Genomic DNA, 11,834 nt, shown 5'->3' with positions numbered 1-11,834 from the left:
TCATATCATTTGTTGTAAAGAAGAAATAGCCCATTCTAAATTCTAAATTAACTGGGAGACAATTCACTAAGAAATCAATGTGTAGACATTCAATGCAACCCCAATTGAAATTGCACCAGCATTCTTCTCAGAGCTAGAACAAAAATCCTAAAATTTGTATGGAACCACAAAACACCCAGAATAGCCAAAGTAATGTTGAAAAAGAAAACCAAAGTGGGAGGCAGCACAATCCCAGACTTTAGCCTCCACTATAAAGCTATAATCGTCAAGACAGTATGGTATTGGCACAAAAACAGACACATACACCAATGGAATAGAGAACCCAGAATTGGACCCACAAATGTATGGCCAACTAATCTTTGACAAATCAGGAAAGAGTATCCAGTGGAAAAAAGACAGTCTCTTTAGCAAATGGTGCTGGGAGAACTGGACAGCAACATGCAGAAGAATGAACTGGACTATTTTCTTACACCATACACAAAAATAAATTCAAAAGGGATGAATGACCTAAACGTGAGAAAGAAAACCATCAAAACCCTAGAGGAGAAAACAGGCAACAACTTCTTTGATTTCAGCCACAGCAATTTCTTGTTCGACATGTCTCCAAAGACAAGGGAAACAAAAGCAAAAATGAACTATTGGGACCTAATCAAGATAAAAAGCTTCTGCACTGCAAAGGAAACAATCAACAAAACTAAAAGGCAACTGACAGAAAGGAGAAGATATTTACATATGACATATCAGATAAAGGGTTAGTATCTAAACTCTATAAAGAACTCACCAAACACCCAAAAACAAATAATCTAGTGAAGAAATGGGCAGAAGACATGAATATACACATCTCCAAAGAAGACATCCAAATGGTCAACAGACACATGAAAAGATGCTCAACATCATTCATCAGGGAAATACAAATCAAAACCACATTGAGATACCACCTCACACAGGTCAGGGTGGCTAAAATTAACAACTCAGGAAACAACAGATGGTGAGAATGTGGAGAAACGGAAACACTTTTGCACTGCTGGTGGGAATGCAAACTGGTGCAGCCACTCTGGAAAGACAGTGTGGAGATTCCTCAAAAATTAAAAATAGAACTACCCTACAACCCAGCAATCGCACTGCTAGGAATTTACCCAAGGGATGCAGGAGTGATGATGCATAGGGGCACTTCTACCTCAATGTTTATAGCAGCACTTTCAACAATAGCCAAATTATGGAAAGAGCCCAAATGTCCATCGACTGATGAATGGATAAAGAAGATGTGGTTTATATACACAATGGAATACTACGCGGCAATGAGAAAGAATGAAATCTGGCCATTTGCAACAACATGGATGGAACTGGAGGGTATTATGCTAAGTGAAATAAGTTAGAGAAAGACAGATACCATATGTTTTCATCCATATGTGGAACTTGAGGAACTTAATAGAAGACTATGGGGAAAGGGAAAGGGAAAAAATAGTTTCAAACAGAGAGAGAGGCAAACCATAAGATACTCTTAAATACAGAGAACGAACTGAGGGTTGATGGGGGGGCAGGGAGAGGGGAAAATGGGTGATGGGCACTGAGGAGGGCACTTGTTAGGATGAGCACTGGGTGTTGTACATAAGCGATGAATCATGGGAATCTACCCCCAAAACCAAGAGCACCCTGTATACACTGTATGTTAGCCAACTTGACAATAAATTATATTTAAAACAAAGACATTAATGTGTAGAAAAATAGTATATATCCCAGAATATAGAAATGTTTCCTTGGAGACCATAATATTTATATCATGAATTCTTCTTCACATCTTTTTCAATACACTCTGTATTGCTAATCTCTCCCCATTAGTATCTACAGAACAAGTTGGGTGCAGCTTCCACACAAGAGCCCTTCAAATTTTTGAAAACAGTGATTAGGCCCCTTGGTAGCACTGTTTTGCCAGCCAAACAGCCCCATTCATTGAATTATTCCTCTGGAGACCCCTCCTTCCTGATTACTCTCCCCTGACCTCCCAAGGAGATTTACGTCTTTTTCTGAACTTTGTGTTCTGCAGAAGCAAACATGTGATTTCAAATGAAATCCAATCAAAACTAACAGGGAGAAAAATATTGCCTGCTTCATTTTTGATGCTCTTAATGCACATTTCCTATTGGGGTTTTCAATATCTAACTCCCATTCTGGATTCATTGGTAACGTGCTTTGTGAAAAACCTCAAGTTTTTCCTCACAGATTCAGAAGTCACATCACATAGCCCACCCCTATGTGTGTAAATTGTTTTTGTTTTTTTTTTTTAACACAGGCAATAGAGAAAATTAAAGTCCTTTTAACCCACTTTAAGTGTAGCCTAGACACGGTGAGAAAAAGACACATGGAACCAAACTCTACATAAAACTCACTGAAGAGAATATTATGCCAGTTGTCAAATACTTAAGCCTTACAGTGCTTATCCTCTATGAAGATATCAGAAAGTTTTTGTGATTATTTTCATGCCAAAAGGATACTTTCAAGTGATTTTTTTCTCCCTAGAGGATTTCTAAAGTCATCATTTCTAATGTACCCTTACAAGATTTACAAAACCAAACTGTAGTCTCTAGAAATATGTGCTTTATTATAAAGACTGGTCTTCATTTGACTGGGGAGGGGCGGTATCTGGTATTTTTATCATTTCATCAGGAAACAAAATTCACACTACATTTTACATGTAGACAGGGATTTGGCAGGATGAGAAGAATGGAAGTTTCTCCAAGCAGAAGCCAAGCCTTCAGGATCTCCAACAGGAGCACAAACTGAATACAGCGTGGGCAGAACACAAGCCTGTGGGATGGCAGCGGGTCAGGGCTGCTTAACAAACAGAGTGAGGATGACCAAAGTTTAAATAGGGGGCAAAAGTAAAAGCAGGAGAAGTTGCATATGGAGGTGAGGAAAGTAATGGTTGTCTAAATGGTGACGTTACAGAGTCAAGAGTAAGGAAGAAAGGGGAAGTGGTAGAGAATGATTTACAGAACAGGTAGAAGATTTCACAGTAAATTACTAGGGTAGAACAGAATAATCAAGGCTACAATAGCTAAAAACCCCTGTTTCCCAGGAGAAGAATTTTTAATATAGATATTTTCTAATATTGGCTTAATATGAAATTAAGAAAGGCTTTACTTTCAGGAATCTTGGCTAAGGGAGTCAAAGAGAAGGTCATCTGTCAAGAAGAAAGCAAGATTTCTCAACATTGGCAGGATATTAGAATCATCTTCAGAACTTTAAAAGAGTGGTCTAAATCGTGTTTCATTTCATTTCTTTTATAGTTTTTAAGCTTTAAAAACAAAAACAGTAATGCTTTCTTTTCAGTTTAAAGCTTAACAGAGGGTCATTACCAGGCTGATGGAAAATTACCTCTCTAGGTTTATTGAATCTTTCTGGAGGGTTTGAACCTTAAGACATCTTTCCTTCCCTTGCAACTTCCTTGTAATTTTCATTATGAATGTTTTATGATATCACAGTGAACTGCTTCTTCGGTATTTTTATCAATAGTTTGATTCCCTATTCAAATGATGTCCGCATTGAGAAAGACATTCTAATTTCAAGATCTGCATGGCTAAACAGCATTAAGTCCGAGTTTCCCACCACTATGAACAGATTGTGGAAAAGAGAAAAATACCGATTGAAATACTAAAATGAAATTACTGGTTGCTGGGAAAAGCAGGACTTTCAGAGTAAAATAAGATGCTCTGCATGAAAATATTCCTATTAAAACATTTTTAGGAAAATTACACCTTTGTTGCCATATGACTGATGACCTAAAATTCACTTTTTTCCCCTTAACCAAATTTAAATATCAACATTTTAGCTGCAATTCTAAGATAAAGTTGTCTTTAGAATACTCCTGCTTTCAAAAGAGACTAGAAACCAGAAATTCTATTTTCTTATATCTGAAGTACATTTTTATTTTAAAGTTTCTCCTTTTGATACCTGTGAAATGCTTCATGTGTAAATCTAGAATTTCTGATTAGTTGATAGTGAATGTTTACCTAGAAGTTAAAAATAAACACATTTCAACATTGCACTATAGCAAAAAGGGGAACTAGTATAGAATTGAAGTGTAAAAATAGAAAAAAAAAAAACTTCAGCCTAATGAATGTGAAATACGTAATTGTTTTCTGTATCACTAAGTTTTGCCAAACTGTCCCACCTTCACTTCACATAAATTGGTAGCTTGTATATCCCCAGTGACTTTTAAAACACAGGTTTGATTAATTTCATTCAGCTGAGTATCTTTTTCTATTCCCCAAAGGATGAATGTCCTCTTCTCACAAGAATTTGATCATCACACATCTCTCCATTTTTGTTCATGTTTCTCCCTTTGATTGGGCTATTACCTTACTTCTCTAAACCCAACTATAGCTTTCCAACCATCAAATTCACCTTTCTCCTCTCTCAATCTTAATAGAATCACAAAACCACAGTCAATGAAAAAGAAAAATGGAAAATGAGGCTCCACTGGTGTGTTAGAGATAGTAATCCTCTTATGTTCATCATGGCAATCAGATTTAATGACAACACAACTGTTGTCTGGAACTTAGAAACTTGAGAAGGAAAAGGGAATTCATATTTACTATGGGTTGACTATGTGCAGATACTTCCTACATGTCTTATTTAATCCACACACCTGTCCACTAAATGCCATGCCAGACCTTACTGGGCACTCCTTTGTAAACCCGGAGGATACCTTGATCTGCTGCAGGAAAGAAAGGGTCTACCCTTTCATCATTATATCCTAATGATGATTACTGGCAATGCCTCAAAACTCACTTGGCCACTATAAATTCATACCACTTAGCAAACAGTTACTAGAAATGCATATTATGGCATAAGCAGGTCTCTGCAGCACAGTCCTTAGAATCAGGCTTTCCCAGTCTGATAGGTCTATGTCAAAAGTGTACTTAAAACATCTGCTTTAAAATTCTTCCAGATGAGGGGCACCTGGGTGACTCATTTGGTTTAGCACCCGACTCTTGATTTTGGCTCAGGTCATGATCCTACCGTTTGTGGGATGGAGCCCCACGTCAGGCTCTGTGCTGACAGCGTGGATCCTGCTTGGTATTTTCTCTCCCTCTCTGCCCCTTTCTTGTTCACATATATTCACACTGTCTCAAATAAACGTTTAAAAATAAATCCTTCCGGGGTCACCTTGATGACTCAGTTAAAAGTCTGACTTTGGCTCAGGTGGTTTGTGAGTTCAAGGCCTGCATCAGACTCTGTGCTGACAGCTTGGAGCTTGGAGCCTGGAGCCTGGAGCCTGGAGCCTGCTTCAGATTCTGTATCGCCTTCCCTCTCTCCCTCTCTCTCTCTCCCTCCCTCCCTCCATCCCTCCTTCCCTCCCTCCCTCTCTCTGCCCTTCTGCTTATGCTATGGCTCTCTCTCTGTCTCAAAAATAAACATTAAAAAAAATAATAAAAAAAATCCTTCCAGATGAAAGTAGTATCTGTCCTACTCTATAGTTGCCTCTTGCACAAATCTGAGAGAATTAACAGATATAGGAAAGCTAATGGGTATGCAAACCATTCATGCTCTAGGCATGGAGTGCAGGTCCCTGAATCTTACACACTAGAATGCTATATATTCAGGCCTTACAGCCTCTTACATTAAATTTGCATTTTACTGTGTGGTCCTTAACTTCTCAAAAACACCCCTAAGAAATCATCTTTGAAAGCCATCGCCGTAATTGCTACAGCATGTTAAGCTTGGTAGCTCTATTACTCCGTGCACCAGTCATGAAGAGTTCCTATGTATGTGATTCAAGACTGGAAGACATGGCTTCTCCTGAGGAATTAGTTTCCTCTTCCCTTATATTCCTCTTTCGAGCTGGGAAACTGAGCAACCTGGAGATAAGCTTAAAGCTGAATCAAAAGAAACTGTAACACTTTCTTTTTGCAGAGAGATTTTTCCTCGGTCCCAATTTTCTATTTATGTTTTGTCAAGTGGTTTAAAGTCTTCCGGAAGTAAAAAATCCCCCTATATCCTATATTAGAAGAGTCTGTACATATGTAAATTTAATAAAGGCTAAGCACTTACCAAGTTTATGTAACTGAAGTAATGGTTTATTCTTGATAATTTTATGAAAGTAAACATTCTAAAATGCAAACTTAGGTCATCCTCTGATTAAATGTCCTTCTATTTCTGCCACAGGCTTCATAATAAAATGTTATCTCTAGTCCCTGCCCTCTAAAGAAAGTTCTGCCTCCAGCAGCCCTGTTTTGCATCTTTTGGGATATAGATCAGGTGGTTAACTGGACAAAGAAAGGGCCAGGAAAAGACCTGAAGAATTTAAGAAAACTTGAGGAGATGAGAAAGGGGGTGGGAGCAGAGAAGAGACATGAAACCTAGTGCCAAGAAAATATTGGATAATAAGAGATGCAAGGGTAGTCTTAAGGTCCTAGAAAATAGGAATTGGGGTTGGGGGTGAGAAGAGGATTTTAGTGTTCTTCTGAGAAACGAAGTAGAGATCAGAATTAGTTAATGACTTTTGCGATTAGACTGAGCTTTCTTATGTGCCGCTCCACAGAGAAACTGGGCTGTGTGGGACCCTGGGTTCTATTCACATTACAAAGTGAAATGCACAGACTTTCTATTAATTTGGCCACTAGGACTTCCCCTTAGTGCTCCCCCTCCTGCCCTGCTCTGGCTCTAAGAGTAGCCTGCAGTTTATAGAACCCATTATGTTTTTCTCACATCTGAGTCTTCGTACTTCTCAAACATTGCTCTACCTAGAGCACTGTCACTCCCTCTTTTATACTAAAGCCTACAGCTTCTTTAAAATCAGTTTAAATATTCATCTTATGGGAAGCCTTGCTTTCTACCCCTTCCATATGCTCAGATCTGATAGATGCATACACAGGTAAGAAAGAAAGCACATTTACTTCAATTTCCCCACTACACTACACTGTGAGGGTGGGATAGTGACAGCAATAAAATGAACAATGTTGAAAGTGAAAGCAGAAATAAAACATGGCATCAAAAACTCAGAACGGTTATAAAATTAAAACTTTTTACACAAAATAAACCAGTAGAAAATGATTCGCACAGGGGCACATAGGTGGCTTAGTCGGTTGAGCGACTGACTTCGGCTCAGGTCATGATCTCATGGTTTGTGAGTTCGAGTCCCGCATCGGCATCTGTGCTGACAGCTCAGAGCCTGGAGCTTGCTTCAGATTCTGAGTCTGCCTCTCTCTCTCTGCCCCTCCCCCACTCATGCTCTGTCTCAGTCTCAGAAACATTAAAAAAAAAAAAAAAAAAAAAGAAAATGATGCACACAGAGGTTTTCTGGTTTATAGTAAAATGGGATTTATACTACCAAAAAGGCTTTGAAGATGTGGGGTGTGTACGAAATCACCAAAAAAATTATCTTACTACCTAAGCAAACCTTCAAAGATGCAAACACAGACACCCCTTTGATTAACTACCTGAAATTTTATAACTGATCTGAAATAAAGAATACATATGAAGAAATACAATGTAATGTAAAAAAGACTTTTAGAAAAGATGGTGGTATGGTAGCAGATACCCAAAATCGTTAGAAACTGAGCCAAATCATAAAGGAAAAATAAGGAAAAAATCTTACACTGGAGTTCACATTGGTCAAATTCCAGAGGCAGATAGTGAGTCTAATTGATTTATGCAGAAGAGTTTTTATAGGATATTAGATGGCTATCAGAATTACTAGAAAATTGAATCATCAGGTAAGTTTTCAGAAATGACTGAGAATGACACTACAGAACTGAGCTAAGAAGAAAATGGCAGCTTTGTAATCAGGCACCTACATGCATAACTTGGAAGATGACACCCCATAATCAGGAAGCCACCACAAAATTGGATACCAGAGGATGGCATTTGCTAGCAGAAGTCAGAACGGCCAACACCTCACTTCTCTCTTCCAAATCACATGCAACTGTATCTGAACGGTAAACCTAAGCCACATTTAGAATTCTAGCTGAAAGAGTATCTAGGAAATTGATTTGTTTTTTCAGCTCTTGAATACAGAAAGGCACCTAGAAAGAGGGGGAAACAGATACTGAAAGTCAGTTCCCCAGATCATCCACAGGCATGTGGGTGTCTCCTCAACCCAGCATGGCAAAAGCCTCAAGGATTTTTACTGCATATAATGAAGGTATTAGCTTGAAGGGCTCAACAGGAACATATGCTCAATTCCGCTTCCCCAATAGTAATGGGAGTGGGAAAGAAGAAGGAAATCCTAGGGGAAACAAAAACAAAAATAAATACTTATAAATTAGAAGTGGTAGGGCTAGCTGGGAGGTTGGCAGTGTCCTATCACCAGCACATACCAGGGTCAGGATGTCTCATTCAGAGGAGTCCTGGCCATACCAAATAAAAACCGCAATGGAATGTTTTCTGATCTTGCTTCTCACCAATGTAGATTTCTGATCTTGCTCTCACCAAGAGCAATGGTAATACACTCTTCCAAAGTAGAAGAGCATTCTCTATTTCTACCAACAAGGTGGGTTGGCCCTCGTAACATTATGTTACCGGAGTATAAGAAATGCAGCCTTAGCACGGCAGTTCCAAATAACCAAACTGTGGAAATGTTTCCCAGTGGATGCATTTCTCTGCCTCCCCACACCCCTCAAACTGACCAATCAATGAAAATTTAACAGAATTCAGTTAAGCACCTTAACTTCTAGGAGGAAAAAGCTATCAATAGCCATGTAAATACTATTTGGAGGAAATAGGAGTCAGTGGACAGATGTGCTCCAGCTCAGTACAGGGAGAAGCACCAGACAGTTGGGTGGGTTGGGGGGGGGGCGGAGAGGGTGGGGAAGTCAACCATTCACATCACCCATAGAGAAATTAGAGAAAATTAATGGGACCAAAGATACAAAGAATACACAAGACAGGAGATAAAAAGAACACTAACATTGGGGCACCTGGGTGGCTCAGTCGGTTAGGTGTCCGACTTCAGCCCAGGTCACGATCTCGCGGTCCATGAGTTCGAGCCCTGCGTCGGCTCTGGGCTGATGGCTCAGAGCCTGGAGCCTGCTTCGGATTCTGTGTCTTCCTCTCTCTCTCCCCCTCCTCTGTTCATGCTCTGTCTCTCTCTGTCTCAAAAATAAATAAACGTTTAAAAAAATTAAAAAAAAGAACACTAACATTAAGCAAAAAATAAATAAATAAGAAAAATAATGTAATAGTATAGTGACATTTTAAATGGCACTAGAAACAGCAAAGATCAGACTCAACTACAGAAAATAAACTGCAGGGAATCTTTCAGAATTAGATTAAAAAGGTAACAGCAAGTGAAGTAGATAAAATATATGAAAACAGCCTAGATATTTAATATGTGAATGAGTATTAGCTTAATAAGTGTTTTTAGACATCTTTATACCTGGCTTAAAAGAAAATATACTACATACAGACAGTAGACTATTTTCCTAAACTGAAGAAAGATTCAAGCAGATAAAAAGGGTTTACAATATACTAAGAAAAGTAACAAAAAATAACAAACACTTGGTTACATCATGGTGCGATATTGGGGGGCGGGTGGTAAGAAAAGAAATGAGGCTGTCCCCGAGCTTTTTAATGAACACAATAGATACAGGAAACAATGGGGCAATTTGTATGGAAATTTCAGGGAAAAAACTATGAGCCAAGAATGTGCAATCTAAAAAACAAAACAAAGAACAACAAAAAACCAGAAACAGACTCAAATAGAACTGGTGTTTGTCAGAGGGGAGGGAGTAAGAGCAAAATAGGTGAAGGGAATTAAGGGTACAACTTCCACTTATAAGTTACAGGGATGAAGAGTAGCATAGGGAATATAGTCAATAACATTATAATAATGTCCTATGGTGACAGATGGTAACTACACTTATCACGGGAAGCTTTGTGTCATGTGTAGAATTGTGAAATCACTATGTTGTGCACTTGCAACTAATATTGTAGGCCAACTAAAATAAGAATTATATAGTGCTGAAGTTATTTACATGTAAAGGGAAAAATATTCCCAGATATAGTTCCTCAAAGTTTTGCATACCACTCTTGCAATCTTCCTGAAAAAGGATACCTAAAGAAAGATATCAGTTGGGGTGCCTGGGTGGTTCAGTCGGTTAAGTGGCCAGCTTTGGCTGAGGCCGTGATCTCGTGGTTCATGGGCTCGAGCCCTGCATCGGGCTCTGTGCTGCCAGCTCAGAGTCTGGAGCCTGCTTTGGATTTTATGTCTTCCTCTCTCTCTGCCCCTCCCCCACTCATGCTCTGTTTCTGTCTCTCAAAAATGAATAAACATTAAGAAAATTTTTAATCCAAAAAGGGAAGATCTCAGTCAACATACCACCACAGTAAGATATAGATTCCAGAAATAGATAAATTGTGATATTAAAAAGAGGCAAGTCACAGAACACTTATCCAAAAACTCCAAAGATGGAATTTTTGTAGCCACACAGCAGCATGGGTGTCCATGATTATTAATTTTCTTTTCAGTGAATTGAAGAAATTATTTTCTTGAAGACTAAGATATTTTCAACCCATTTACTCCTCATCCTAAAGAGGTTGGCTTTCATCTTCTTAATTGCCACTTCATGAATACATAGCTGTTACCAGGACAGACCTCACTCCTTACACATCTGGGAGCAACAAGGAGGTGAAGAAGAGAGCTTTCTCATACACACATGTTTTTTAATCAAAAATTCTTTCCCAGGAGATCACCAATATTATCTCCTTATACTTCATTGGTCAAAACTAAGCCACGTGTCCTCTCTAATGGAACAGGCAGCTAAGAAGTACTTGTCACTTTCAGGCTTTATCATAGATGATGGGAGTTGAAAAGAGGGCTGTGAACCAAGACAACAGCATCCAACATCAGGTAAACATAATTAATGACAGTCCTTGTAAAGTTCTGCAAAACATTTGTAGGTTAGTTCTTGAAAGACTTTTTTAAATTACATCCAGACAAAACTCAGGATACACTAACAAAAAGGGAGCGGACTGGGTTGGATGGCAGAGTATAGAGGTCACTGTAAGTGCTAAAATTGATGAGCAGGGAGTCCCTTTCCTTTGTTGACAGGGAGACTGACATAAACCAAAATGTGTAGTCCTCACCCTTGGGAATAGTTAAGGGACGGGACCATCAACTAGACCACATACGGAGAACGCTCCTGCTCAGCATTTCCCCAACCCTCACTCCTCCTGCAAACAGCACAACTAAACCGGCACTTTTTTAAGAACTTCAGACACTGAGCTTGCACCGTCAGTCAGTTTTTCACAAATACTACATGCAAGTGAGCTTTCTAGGGAGGGGAAAGTTGTATACGAAGGAAAAGTGGGAGAATGGACTGCCTTTAATACAGAGGAACCATCAAGCAAGCAGTTTTGGAGCTCACAAGCAGAAGCATTCTAGAAAGTGGACTTGTTTCCCAGCTGACTCCTATTAAACGGTAATTTTCTGGAGAAAACACCATTTTCGCCCCTCTTACCCCCCTCCCCTGCCTTGAGCCCTTAATAACCACTTGTTTATCCATCACGAGCCTGACCCAACGTGTATTCCTCTCTCTTGCCATCACATGAGAACTCAGTGAGAATGTCCCAAGGGCAGCCCAGGAGTTCAGCCACATCCCTGTCTAGCATGACCAGCAACTGCTGGAGTTGCTCATTTTCCCTGAAAACTACTGCCTCCTGCTTCTTGAGGCTTCTCGTCACGTGTGGACCAACTCTCTTTCTTTTCTACAAGACGGAACAAGAGAGGTGTGAGAAAGAGAAACAAAGGCTCAAAACTCACCAAAGCATTCCAGCTCATTTCTGCCCAGCCTGCACACCCTGACCTCCCCACATGCTTTCCCCTCCCTCCT

The sequence above is a fragment of the Puma concolor genome, chromosome B1 (assembly GCF_028749965.1).
Source record: "Puma concolor isolate L17-30 chromosome B1, mPumCon1.1.hap2, whole genome shotgun sequence".
NCBI classification, from domain to species: domain Eukaryota; kingdom Metazoa; phylum Chordata; class Mammalia; order Carnivora; family Felidae; genus Puma; species Puma concolor.
The sequence above is the reverse complement of the archived record's forward strand: the minus strand, read 5'-3'. Positions refer to the sequence as shown.